This window comes from Bombyx mori, chromosome 4 (assembly GCF_030269925.1).
Source record: "Bombyx mori chromosome 4, ASM3026992v2".
Lineage (NCBI taxonomy): Eukaryota > Metazoa > Arthropoda > Insecta > Lepidoptera > Bombycidae > Bombyx > Bombyx mori.
Window position 1 is genome coordinate 13,037,564 of NC_085110.1, and position 14,801 is coordinate 13,052,364.

At 44.1% G+C, this 14,801-nt stretch overlaps 1 protein-coding gene across 6 annotated transcripts in view; it reads left to right on the forward strand.

Annotated features, from left to right (window-relative positions):
• Window positions 1-891: 891 nt before the first annotated feature.
• Window positions 892-14,801, forward strand: part of LOC101740884 (whirlin) — a 100,412-nt gene continuing 86,502 nt past the window's right edge. For 3 of the 6 annotated variants that reach the window (XM_038021923.2, XM_062668285.1, XM_062668283.1), the window contains exon 1: window positions 892-1,199. The gene's annotated coding sequence lies outside the window, so the exon portion shown is untranslated. The remainder of the gene's footprint in view (window positions 1,200-14,801) is intronic. The other 3 variants (XR_009973001.1, XM_062668286.1, XM_062668284.1) reach the window with 1 other exon arrangement.

Consider the following 14,801-nt stretch of genomic DNA (forward strand, 5'->3'; position numbering starts at 1 on the left):
GCTTTCGGACAGGATTTCTTCGAATTCTTTCCCTTACTGCTTTGACCACCTTTTTCGTACGAACACTACGTGGACGGCCAGATCTTTTTCTGTCACAAACAGAGGAGGTCTCATTGCACCTATTAATAGCCCGGTACACAAACATTTTACTAAAACCAAGCGTATGGAGAGTTTTAAATTGCATTTGGCTCCATACCTACTTTGTGTAATGCAATCACAGCGATTCGGTTCTCTTTATCACCCCACTCCATTTTAATATCGCAAAATATTGTACAATGTATTGACGCCAAAATGAGAAAACTCAATGAGCAATCATATAAAAATGACAGATTCCAAATTCAAATGTAATATTTTGTTTATTTTTAATTGTAACAGTATTTATGGCCAGACTTAGTAGTTACCAAGACGTTAAGTCATCAATCCTCCGGATCGCATGAGCGCATCCAGTGGTAAACAGAACGATGGTAAAGATCTGTGCTGGCTCATAATACACCTCACCACCAGTGCTTATTATTGGGATTACGAGGAGAGTAATTACTAATGAGGTGATGAAAGAACTGCTACAGAGAGATCATGCGAAAGAACTAATAGCCGTAGTTTGATGTATACGAATCGTTTGATAAATAACCGAATAGATCATCATTACGTAAGTTTGGCCTCAAAATGCGATACCTACGTCTTTTTTATTTACAAGTATTGTTTCCTCCACTAATATTATTCAATGTGCTTTCTTTATTTTGATTATTAAATTTGAAGGAAGCGTATCGAAGTAGTTAGTTTTACAGGAGGTTGGCGTGCGATACCTGCGTACCGCCACCGGTTGACAGGAGCTCGGCTGAAATTTTCATGGCCAGCGTATCGAACGGAGCTTCAGAGGAACTCCAGCAGCGCGCAGTCGCGCAACACCGTCCGCCCGACAACCTCGCGCGCTCGTCCGCGCCACTCCACACCGAAGACTCGCATCGAGGAGAACCTTACGATTCTGGTAACCTTCCACAACAATACGAACACGCGCGTTAAAGGACCGCCGTCTCTTGCACTCCATTCATAAATATACGTATCTTGTAGCGTTATTGCAGTGGTTGTGCCACGTGCGTGTATGTTATTAATCTCAATAATATGTGACATGCGAAGGTTTTGTGCGGCGCTGGCGGGCGACATGTGAAACACCAGAAATACATTCAAAATGAAATAATAAGGTGAGATTTTTTAGTCTTCTTTTTAAGTAAAGTAAAAAAAAATCTTTTGGTATCTACTCATACTATAGTTATAATATATGCATAAAGCAAATAAATTTGAACTCTATTTGACATTAAAATAACTCATTTAAAAATTAATTGTTATTTGAATGGATTAGGTATAGATGAATATTTGATGACTTCAATGAAGGGAGTTTTCGGTGTGTTTTTTTTAAACTTGTATGCACTTGATTGATCGAGCATGTTAAGTTATAGTTATAGATGTATTTGTTATGTAAAGTAAGTAAATAAAGTTGAGGTCTTTCTGTTGATGACCACCTGATTAGTTTATGCTATGGGAGCGGCCGATGCCAGTCCCTAGCGAAGCTCTACAAATACCGCAATCTGATTATGGCGCACCCACTAAGTTACGAGACATATTAATAGATATTCACGTTCAGTCGTAAAGCCTCACCCAAAAACCAAACTCAGTATGAATGTAAAAGAAAACCAATTTTGTTCAGATTACTCAACTAACTTATGAACTACTAGCTTTTGCTCGCGACTTTGTCCGCGTGGAATAATTTACAAATTATTTTAGAACAAATTTGGTTAGCATAAAAAACGTTATAGTGAGCCAACCTGAACATATAGACATATACTGTCGGGGCTTTTTTTATAGATCTTTTAAAGGGGAACAATTCTGTCATACATTATTTTAGCAAAACTTTAACCGTTTCTGCAGCGCACGCAGCGGAAGCTCTCAAAAGGTAAAAATAGCCCCGATTTTGAAACATTTTTTATTGGTGCTCCACTTGTATTGGTCTTAGAGTGATGTTATATAGCCTTCCTCGATAAAAGGGCTATCTAACACTGAAATAATTTTTCAAATGTGTTTTCTTGTGATGTAAAATAATCGCTCACAAATACATTCTTTAAGCTTAGAACTTTAACACCGCCTTCTAAATTGGAACTGTTCTTTGCTAAGACTTTTTAAAATCAGACTTTGTAATAATGGTTTTAGGGCAGAAACAAAATTTGGGTCTTCATTAAATTCTAATATAAAGTTTTCTTTATTAAATTCCTTTATAATCTTTTAAATTCTAATAACACTGTAACGAATTGAAACCATGACTTTTATTCCTCAAAATGGAAACAGGTGTACAGGGTAACGGAATTATGTTTTATGATAGGAACCACTAACCTACCTATTTCTGCTGTGAAGCAGTATTTCGGATTTAAGGGTGGGGCAACCGTTGCACTATAAAATTCAGACTTAGAACTTATGTGTCCTAGAGGGTGGCGGTATTCACATTGTTGATATCTATGGGCTAAGGTTACGGACTTAACATCAGATAGGCCGTGAGTTCATCCACTCATCATTTAAGTAATGAAAAAATATAGGAGCTGAAACCGCTTTAATAAATAAATACTTTAATGAAATTAAAAGATTTGATTTTCTATAGACGTAAATGCTGATTGCATTCGAGCTAGCAAGTTTTTATAATATCAGCAAATAACAACAGTTTCACGTGACACAACATCGCGTGACGGGAGACCAGCGCGCACGCAATGCGCATAAAGCGTGCTGTAAACTTAACCCTCTAAGCTCACTCACTAGATTGACTTATTGATATTGGGAAACCTATTAACTTTAACGATTAACTGAATAATATTAACAATAAATTCGTGCAAAATTAAATCGCAGGTTTATTCTTTTATCACATTTTTGTAACGAGAAACGTCTCGCGTCAGCTCGATTTTTGTGACAAGTAAAATTCATGTGACGCTCAGCTAGTATTCCTATCTGAATGTAGCTGATTTTTTGTGAATTAATCACAAGATAAATTAATTTTCTGTAATCCAGTAGGCTCTTCGAAACAGGCTTATTGGACTTTTTATGGGTAAAGTGTGTACCGAAGAGCAGTAAAAAGTTAGTGCCCATTACCGGCAGGCCCGGTTACGATGCCTCAGCAACTGGCACCCGCTGTAAACCGGGACCAATTCGACCTTCCGAGTGAAGAGGCAAACAGGGTTTTCGGGTAATATTTTCTTTTGACAAATATAACCGACAGACAAATACCAAATACCCCCAGCGTTTGAATATATTATTTAGTAAAGCTTCAGAAAATTCACAAAATTTACAAAAATCTTGTATGCGCTTCTGGTTTTTATTTACACTGTAAGCCGTGAAAATTTGTTTGACTTATCTATTACTAACAGAACGGACGATGTTCTAATTGCAGCTTATACTATAGAACAGTTCATAAATATATAAATTGACAGAGAGCTACGAAGTGCCAGTGCAGTGCTTCGAATGCCATTTAGCAATTAACGATTTCAGTTTCATAGTGTTCTTCTTCTGTTAGTATTTTGAAAAGCGGAATTCTCTGTTCGGAGCTAATCCGCCGAAACCCAGAAGATTAAATCTTTAATGATTTTACTAACAAACATATGTAAAGAATCTTGTATCCTCGTCTCAAGACGGGCTGTGATTTCCGCGATGGAGTGCTAAGAGATCCAATATTTTTGTTAATAAAATATTAGTTTTTTTATTACAACTACATATTTTAATATTCCGTTGGTAAAGAGATATCGCCAAAAAATGTTTTTGAGCGCCATTTTTTTAATATGGCGGCAAAGGACGAAGATGACAGGAGACATAAAATACGTGTAGAAGTCTCAAAAAATAATAAATTAAATATAAAAAAGTGATTGAAAACCTTCCAGCTAATTCACTTTTTAGGTAAGTACGGAAAGACTGGATTTGGTGGATGGCCTAGTTTCAGATCTAAGTGATTAAATCTGTCGTTTTTCAGTTGTATTTAGATAATAGTTATCGCTCATAGTCTGGTTGTGATGTAGATTCATCAGTTTATTAAAAATATATGTGAATTTTGGGTTTACACTTGGGATAATTTTCTAACATTGCGACTTTCATTATAACATCATGTTTTTCAACGATTTTTTTTCTATTCACAGCCCTTTTGACGTATGAAAAAGAGCTACATAAACTTTACTTTTATCTAATGTAGCTTAAAATGCCGCTTTAGGGGTCAGTTCCTTCAATACACGCTTAGTTCTTTCCGTCACGTTCAGGACCACGACCTTTATCCTTTAGCGAGACACACAGGACTAAAAATAGTCTTAAGACAATTTAATCTTAAACTTTAAAAATAGTTATTCAAGACGAATCTACGATTCATCAAAATTTAATCATGTCTCATGTGCTTTTAGTGACGTCATAACTTCCAAAACATTAAGTTAGAAAATTAATATCTAGCTGCTTTGTATGCAAGTATATTCTATGTTAATTAAATATTTACTTATCTTATTTTGGTTATTAAAAAAATTGTAACGACGCTTAATCTTATTTATTAAGCAATTTATAATAGCAATTATAACAAAAATACCTACACATCTGAATTTTAAAATAAAGAAAATTATGCATTTGGTGCAAAAGCATGTTAAAACTTAAAATACTTTCCTCGTTTGTTTAGTGTTTTACAAATTCAATTTACATTTTTTCACCATTTAATTTAGAAATACAAACGTTGCTATAAAATTGTAGATTTAAACGGAAATAAGTGTTTTCAGTTCTTTTTGGCACGCGAACTTATTTTGTATTCAAGTCGGTGAACCATATAAGTTATTTTACTGTGTTGTGGAAATTAGCTGTGGCAAATTAAATTTACATATTCTGCGATGTTAATAGTAATTTAATTATCTGCATATTATACGTCATAATGTGGCTAAATATAAATATTGTCGGATAGAGAGTTTCCAGAAAGCAATCGGTAGGTACAGCGTTAGTATTATCGTGTACTATTACCTAGCCTGACCTAACATAAGAACAATCGATTTAAGAATTAGAGAACGTGGTAAGAATACTAATACTACGATGATAATGGATAAGTTGTTGTAGCCGTTGTTGACGCCGAGATCGAACACCCACGTATTTAAAATTATCAGCTGAATCGGCAATAGTGGTGTTTACGTGTATTTCCAATACTGTGTCCTTCCGAGCGGTTGCCTTAATTTTACACAAACTATAAAATCTATAGGAAATAAATTGAAAATCACTCCAGTCCCAAATATACGAGGTTAGGCTGCAAGGTATTCGTGGTAGCTTTAACTATGAGTGCGATACCGTGTTCTAAATTATAATTCGGTGTCATTCTTATGATTATGAATAGGTGAAGTACCGTAGTACGTGACTAGAATTAAGAGTATTTTTTTCTTCTGACAACGAGTCGTTAATATTCATACTTTAAGTGCACGTTGGGATCAAATAATATGCGTAGAGCACTTTTAATGTAGAAATATTACGAAAATTTGAATCAGGAAAATCTCATGAATACAGTATTTCCGAAATATGAAACAAGGCTAAAATAGCAATTTTTTTTTATGTGTATAGCTAGTAAAGTTTTCCATAATTTCTTAAAGCATAACTGAGTTTCCTCAAACTTTTATGCTTGCGGTAAAACTTGAGTTTCAAAGGGTAACAACGAGTCTGAAATGCGACGAAATTATGGCTAGTGTTATAATTTGAACCATTCATTACTTACGTTAAAGAAAAAGATGTCGACTAGACAATACAAGTAATATTATTAAAATACAGTGGCAGCACTATCGTGAAAGATTTAATTTACCAATAATCTTATGAACATGTTTCTAGCTTGTCATCCCATAGAACGGAGACTTTTTTTATTTTTATTGCTTAGATGGGTGGACGAGCTCACAGCCCACCTGGCGTTAAGTGGTTACTGGAGCCCATAGACATCTACACCACCCACCTTGAGATATAAGTTCTAAGGTCTCAGTATAGTTACAACGGCTGCCCCACCCTTCAAACCGAAACGCATTACTGCTTCACGGCAGAAATAGGCGGGGTGGTGGTACCCAACCGCGCGGACTCCCAAGAGGTCCTACCACCAGTAAATACAGATATAGATATCCATATTTAATACAAATAATTTATTGTGAATATAACTCCTCATTGACTCGTTTAATATCTACTAATTGAATAAACAATAATCATATTGAGCGATTCAGATCATAAATCAAGTTTAATGACCTTATATAGGGCAGTGCTGTTGCGAACAATAAGCCGCAATCTTGTTATGTGAATGTTTGTCTGTGGCTGCTCTAATTTCCTGAGCTATTAATAGAGCAAGTCGTGTATGTACGTAAATATGAAAGATGTTCAGAGTTTTCATGCTCATATTATACATTATAGCCCAAGATAACGATATGGTTATAAAGTTTTATGTTATTTCATTAAAACTTTCGGGTAGTGCATAATGTGAGTGTGATAGTAAATTATCAAATGCTACGTTTATACATTTTATAGCTTAGACTGAGGTTTTTTTTTTTTTTATTGCCCTTGTAGGCGGACGAGCATACGGCCCACCTGATGGTGAGTGGTTACCGTCGCCCATGGACTTCAGCAATGCCAGGGGCAGAGCCAAGCCGCTGCCTACCGTTTAATACTCTCCACAAGCCTCGTTTGAAGAAGGACCTAAAATTAATTTATTAATTTAAGTCACGGAATCTACCGTTTCCTCAGTGGCACGGGGCCTAAACCTCAATTGAATTGTAGTATACTTTTTGTCACGAAGTAGTCACGGATTCCGTTTTATAGAGTGGTTTGTACAGTACAGTAAAAATTTAGATTTTACAAACTCATTCACTCACTAACGACGACACAAAAATATTAAAATTAATATATTTTTTAGGAAATGTTTTTATTTTAAACCTTTAATGGTTTCGAGTTTCTATTGTCCCACGCACTATTATCGGAAGAAATACGTTTCAATTTTCTGGTCCTGACAGTTTTCCGCCTACGCTCTTCAGTTCTTTCTTTCTTTTTTATTGCTAAGGTGGGTGGACGGCCTCACGGCATACCTGGTGTTAAGTAATTACCGGAGCCCATAGACATCTACAACGTAGATGCCGCTACCTACCTTAAGATAAGTTCTAAAGTCTCAGTATAGTTACAATGTCTGCCCCACCCTTCAAACCGAAACTCATTACTGCTTCACGGAGTGGTGGTACCTACTTGTGCGAACTCACAAGAGGTCGTACCACCAGTAAAATTTCATCAGTTCAATAAAAGGTTAATATTTTAGCTAACTCTATTTTTAAAATTACTTACAAAATGTTTCCTTCAGGTCAAATTAATGGTAATTAAATATGAGTTAAAAGTTCGTAATTCTAAAGTCGTTGGTTTTGTTCGAAGTTCTCATGAAATCCTTTTCTAATATTAGATAGTAAATAGCTTTATCTACTTATTAAACTAGTTTTTTTTTTAAATATTACAATCGTCGTGGCCTAAGAGTTAATAGGAGTTAGTAAGAGTTCCGGTGTACTTGTATCAATTACGATTTTTATTAAGTTCGTACTTTAGAAACATCATACTTAAAATGACTGTTAACGAATGACTTTCTACGGTGAAGGATTATTTCGTGTAATACAAATTAAACTAAATATTTGTAAATTAGTGATGGTAGCGCATATCATGAATCCGCACAAATACTGACTCGTAATATGCATATAGCGCAATCATGCGGTCCAGTTTGCTGGGTGGGCTCAAACTCGTGGTAAACGTGGGTGGTATTAAGGTTGCGGTGTCACAAATATCCACTTAGCACCAGGCAGGCCTTAGGCTTGTTTACATAAATAATGCAAAAATAACGTACAGAAAGAAAAACAGTCTCCTCCTGAAAGTAATTGGCTGGACTGGATATTGAATAAAAATTTCGTTATTATTTATTATAATGACAAAAAATAAGAATAAATAAATGGACGGACGGATGGGTAATTGTTATTTGGGTTTAATATTTAAGTATTATTACTGTTTTGTTTGCCTCAATACTACAGTTGTTTAGGAAAAATTCAAACTGTCACAATTATGAATGTTTTCTTTTGGGATTCAACCTAAGCTTCATCCGAAGCAGATTAAACTTGGTACAGTTCTTAATGGTACTCCAGAAAAGGTTTTTGGTATAGTACAATCATCTGGCAGGCGACGCTTCAGTAGCATTAAGCAATCTTTGTTTTTCAATCTATCCCCCGGGACACCAGGCTAAGTGGCCCCTTGCTGTGTTGTGCTGTGCAGTCAGTGTGTGCCCAAAGTGCGAGTGTTTTATCTAGCGGTGCTGCTTCGGGTTGGAGACATTCCGAGCAGCGTAACGCAGGACCCGGGAACAGGTGAGTTGATTGACACTTTTATTCTTAACATTGGTTAATAGCGGGTAGGTGTCGATCAGCCTGTGAAAGCTGCGTAACCATTTTATTTTTTAATAAAATTGGTGTACGTGAGCGCCATTGAGTCTGGCCGCCCGTGTCTGTTCCCAGTCCTCCCCTACCCTTTGGGGTTAGGAGGGGCTGCTACCAACACCCGAAGGCCAATCCTTCACAGGTCTGCGGCGTCGGAGCCATCACAGGTAGGTCTTAAGTTAAGTTTAAGTTTAGTGTAGATTGTATATAATTGATTCCCTTTATAATTCACATTACTAGTATTAATTCAGTTCATATTTTTCTTATTCATAATTGTCAATATTTAAGTAGTTAAGTTTTTAATTAATCATTTAAGTAGTATTGCTAGTGCCGTCTCGCTCTAAGCGAATAACAACGAGTCTCAATTATATACAAACCGCACATTCAATTTGCATCTTTTTTCAATTCTACCCTCTTATACATTAATTTTTCAATACATTAATAAATTCCATCCATTTAAATACGTAATTTCACACCGTAATTCAATATTGACATACCGATCGACAATATTAAGCTGCCCCTGTCGATGTTCATCACTCATATTGGGCACGGTTGTTGGTTGCGGTTTTCGGTCGATCTGTCCTGTTAAGTAGTATTCTGTGTCACTTAATTAAAACTTCCCTATTTATTGTTTTCTAATATTCCACTATATTATTTTAAGAACTTAGCGGTTTTCGGTGTAGTGCCGAGTGGGAAGGGGAGTTCGACCCCTACGGTTGTGGATCGCTCGGCCGTTGAACCCTGGGCTTCCTGATCCAGAACCTGTGTTTCTGGACCCTCAAATCCGGGGCAATCCGGCCCTGCGATCTTCTGGCCGGGGTTCGTCCTCCGGGACCCGTCTTGGTTGCACCCTTACCGCTACCATAGATTAGTAATATCGAAGTTCCTCTCTCTATAGTTATCACTATCATTGTACTATTATTTTATTAGATATCAACATAAATTTTTCTCATTCTCATTTAACTTAACTTTTTTAATGAATTATTAATTATTAAGTAGTATTAGTGATAGGTGCTGATGGCTGCAACCGCCTCCGTATTGTAGTTTTGTAGTTTTGTAGCTTTGTTATATAAGCATCAAATTTTAGTTATTAACTGTATATTAATTCTTAATTCGTTTTTCTATTTTTTATTTTACTACCCACTAGTTGTAATTTTTGATTAATTGATTTTCTTTCTTTATTTATTAATTGAATTTAAATCGAACTTAGTTGATTCTTTTTCTTTTTGATAATTATAGACATTAGACATTAATAGTAATACAGTACTTTGTTTAAATTTCACCCCTTCTTTTCACTATTTACTTTATTAATAACTCTGGCAGTGACTGATAGGGTCAGCAATAATCAGCTGTAAATTAGTAAAGACTTCCTAGTGAGGGTGCTCCTGATGTTCGCGTGACCGACTTAGGATAGCCATATCATGTCTGATGGGGCTTCTCCCCCCATCGTCAGCACACCCGGCCCGTCCCGGAAGGGACGTCAAGCAATGGACGAACTATACGCCCGTCGCCCAATCCCACGAACCCGACCGGTCCCGATGGACCCCGGCAAGGACGATTCGGCCGGACCTTCGGTCTCGGCCCGGGTCTCCCAGGGGATCGGACCGGGGGAAGGTTTCCTTCCCTTGTCGACCGATTACCCTGGGACTCCTCGGCCGAGAAAGAAGGCCAGGTCTGAGTCCGACCGAGGTTCATCGGAGGACCAAGACAAACGACCGCGACTAGGTCCCTCCTCTAAATCGGAAGGAGAGGATAGCGAGGCCACGTCCTCCTCCCCCTCCTCCTCCCAATCTTCCACTCCAGACTCATCTCGATCCTCATCCCCTACTGGGAGTCCCATCCCAGCAGTCAAACCTGTTCCCAAACCGAGGGCCCCCGTCAGGACAGGGGTAGCCCCACGCCCACTTAGATCCCCTCCCCGATCCCCCTCCCCTACCATTTCCCCTATTCCGGTGGATTCGACTCGAGGTGCCCCCGCCCTAAGCGGCACGGCGGGCAATCTGGATTCTACCAGATATATGGACCTCGAGTCCACCAAAGCCCAACAACCCATCCCCTCTACGTCCTACGCGACCATAGCCGCATCACAACCCCCAGTAGGTACACGCCCCAAGCCTACCCAACCGCAAGTTCCCCCACCCCCGAGGCCGAGGGGTCGGGCCCAGGAGGAGCTCCGCCGTCATCCACCTATCATGGTGGAGGCTCTCCCGAACTGGTCTCGCCATATGGCGGCCATTAGGGAGCGCCTCGGTAGGGCTCCTTCTGCCAGACCCCACGGCGCCGGTTTCCGCTTCCTGCCGTCATCGGCGGAGGAGTATAGGGTGATTCAGGACTACCTTTCGAGGGCCTCCGCCGCAGACAAAGCCATTAAATGGTTTTGTTATGCACTGTCGGAGGAAATACCCTCGAAGGTGGCTGTCCGGGGTCTCCCTGCTGACACCGATGCGGCAGAAGTAACAAACGCCCTCAAGGAGCTGGGCTTTCCTGCCCGATATGCCCGGTGCATCCAGGCCAAGAGGGGGAGACAGGGCTGCGTATTTTTCGTGGCTCTGGACCACCTCTCCAAGGGCGACCTCGCCCGGCTGTATTCAGTTAATGAACTGTTATACTTGCCGGGGGTGACGGTCGAGGGATGGCGTCCAACCCGGGGGCCTGCGCAGTGTCACCGCTGCCAGGCCTTCGGGCACGCGTCCACGAACTGTCACCGTGCGGTCCGCTGCGTTCGATGTGCCGGCGAGCACATTGTGGCGGACTGCCCGAGGCCAAGGGATGGCCCATTATCCTGCGCAAATTGCGGGAAGGACCACGCCGCCACCGATCGGCGGTGTGTGGTCTACCGCAAGAGGGCCAGGATGATGGGAGTAACCATCCCCCCTCCTGTTCCACCGGTGCCACGGCCCAGGAATGTCCCAGCTCCAGCAGCTGCCCCTGTGTCTGCACCCATCCCCAAGGGGAAGGGGAAGGGGAAAGGGAAATCCTCCCAATCCCCAGCCCCTCCCCCTCCTAGTACCTATCCGTCTGTCTCGGTGGTGGAGGCTGGGCCGTCAGCGCCCACGCTGATGGCGCAGGCCAACCCACCGAGGCGGCCAAATAAACCTACCCCTACTCCTCGTGGCCGAGCTAACACCGCTCTAACAACCGCGATCATGCCCCCACCTCAGACTCAGACTCAGAGCATCGGCAACAAGAAAAAGGAGAAGAATAGGAAAAAGAAATTAAAAAGAAAACTGAGGAGAAAGAAAGAAAGAGAAGACAGGGGTACTACCGAGCCCATCGTGCCGGATTCCCCACCCGCCCATGCTGAGGCGATGATCATCAATGATCAGCCACCTCCAAGCGTCAGCCCAACACCTGAGGCTCCCTCAATCGAGCCTAACTTAAGTACTCAGCCCCCTCTCCCCCCCCGCCCTCAGCGCGAGCAGCGCAGCGGTCGGCAGGCCTCACAACCTGCCGGCTTTGCTGCATGGCTCCTCGCGCTCTGGGAGAAATTGTCCGAGGTGGTCTCCGGAGTGATCCGTGAGATCGCCTCGGGAGCTAGCCCTTTCGGGGCTCTCTTGTCGGGGTTCTACCGAATGATCCTGGCTAGCCATTGAACTGCGCATCATTTATTGGAACCCCGGCGGGGTAAAACCCCGCAAGAACGAGCTCTTGGTTCTCGCCCGGGAGTACAACCCTGAGGTTGTGCTCCTGGGCGAGACCAAGCTACGTCCTCGGGATGTGTTCAGGATTCCAAACTACTTCATGTACCGACGTGACGAGGTGAGTCCTGCCGGGACGCCGTTCAGGGGCACTGCGGCGCTCGTCAGGCGAGACGTGGTGCATGATCAGTTGGATTTGCTGGCCTTCACATCGACAAGGTCGATCGGTGTGAGGATCCACACCTCGGGGGGAGATATGCGGGTTTATGCCGCGTATAGACCCCCGGGGCCTGATTTCCACCCCGGGGACATAAGACGGGTCCTGAATTGCGACAGCCGCCCAGCTCTGCTGGTCGGGGACCTCAACGCGAAGCACGTCGCGTGGGGCTCCCGACTGAACTCAGCAGTGGGCAGGCGGCTGTTAGAAGATGCCGATCGGGGCGACTACTCTGTGGTCGGCCCCGACGAACCCACGCACATTCCGACCGCCGCGCAACTCCAGCCCGACGTGTTGGATGTGTGCGTTCATAAGGGGCTACGGTGCCCCTTAACTATTGAGGCACTGTACGACCTGGGTACCCCCCATCTCCCTATCCTGGTCACACTGGGAATGGGGCTTACCCGGGTTGCGACCTCGCCCCTACGACCGAAGGTCGACTGGGAGCTCTTTAAGAGACTCCTAGTCGACCTTCCCGTAATTCAGGACCCCAACACCCCTGAGGGGGTCGACGACGCGGCAGTCCGCCTTGTCGACTCCATCAGGGGAGCGATCGACCAGGCGACGACTCTTGTGCCCAGCGGCGGGCCCAGAGGTATACTCCCGGCCCATCTGAAAGCGATTATTCGCCGGAAGAGGGGCCTGAGGAGGCTCTGGGCGACAACTCGTTGTCCCAGGATCAAGCGCGAGCTTAACGAGCTGGAAGCGGAGTTGGCGGCGAAGATTAGCTCCTATCGGGGCTATGCGTGGGAGGAACGGATCGAGGAGGCCCGTGAGGACCCCTCGTCCGTGTCCCTCCACCGACTTTGCCGCCAGCTCTCAAATCGGCCTGCCCCGACTTGTCCACTCGTGGACGAGAGAGGCAACCGATGCTTCTCGGCTCAGGCCCGCGCCGATGTCCTGGCCGTAATGCTGGAGCGGCAGTTCGCTCCAAATAACTCTGCACCCTCAGAGGCCGCATTCCACCAATCGGTGGAAGAGAGCGTAGCGAGCCTACTCTCCTCCCCGGTGCCACCGTTGGGAGATGGTGATTTCATCACTCCCAGTGAATTGCGCCTCTCCATCAAGCGGATGAAGAGGCGCAAGGCGCCGGGCGAGGACGGTATTCCCTCCCTCGCATTTTTCCACTTCCCCGAAACGGTCGTGTCATTCATGACACGACTGTTCAATTCCATTCTGTCCACAGGACACTTCCCGGGAACTTGGAAATTGGGCAAGGTTATTGCCCTGCCCAAACCCGGCAAGGATAGGAGAAATCCCTCCAGTTATCGTCCGATCACTCTGCTGTCGCATATGGGCAAGTTGTTCGAGCGGCTGCTGCTGAGAAGGGTGTCGCCGCACATCCTTCTCAGACCCGAGCAATTCGGGTTTCGCAGCGGTCACTCGACAACGCTGCAATTGGTCCGCGTTATGCACCACTTGGCGGATCGGTCCAACGCGCGCCAGTACACGGCCGCAGTCTTTCTCGATATCGAGAGGGCCTTCGACCGTGTCTGGCATGCGGGACTGATCTACAAGCTGTTGCAGAACACGGACCTCCAGCACGCCTATGTGCGACTGCTGGGGTCGTACCTGGAGGGAAGATCCTTCCTTGTCGCGGTCGAGGGCGCAAAGTCGTCGGTGCGCCCAGTCACGGCCGGAGTTCCCCAGGGAAGCGTCCTGGCACCAGTCCTCTACGCTCTCTACACCAACGACATTCCCACGCTTGAGGGCAACCTCCAAGCGTGGGAAGCCGACGTGAAGTTGGCGCTGTTTGCCGACGACAGCGCCTACTTCTCGTCCTCTAATTTCCCCTCTGCGGCCATTTCGAGGATGCAGAGGCTGTTGGACCTACTGCCCCAGTGGCTGGACCGATGGAGGGTCGCGGTCAACGTGGGGAAGACCGCGGCTATCCTCTTCGGTCCGGTCCGCACAAGAGCCGTCCCAGGACAGCTCAGTCTCCGTGGAGTCAATGTCGAGTTTAGGCCCAGTGTCCGATACCTGGGAGTCAATATCGACCGGAGTTTGAGGATGACCGCCCACGCCAAGTCGGCGTTGGCGGCCGCCCGCTATGCGAGGTTTCTCCTCCGGCCGGTGTTGGCCTCCAGGTTGCCGACCAGGACTAGACTCGGCATTTACAAGACGTATGTCCGTTCCCGTATCACGTACGCAGCTGCGGCCTGGTATCACCTCATCCCGCAGATCATGCGGGTGAAGTTACAGGCCCAGCAGAATCTGGCTCTTCGCACGATAGTCGGAGCAGGGCGTTACGTCAGAAATGACGTAATCGCCCGGGATCTAGATGTGGAGTCGCTCGAGGAGTTCATTCGGAGGCTAGCTCGTAATATGTACGAGCGGGCTGACGGTGGACCCCACGAGCATCTCCACAATATAGCTCCCTTGCACGCCAGACCACCTGATGGTCAGGCGCTACCAAGGGAGCTACTGGAACCCCCGGCTATGGTAAGATAGTCGGCTTAACCGGAGTGATATGGGAGTGCTCATAAT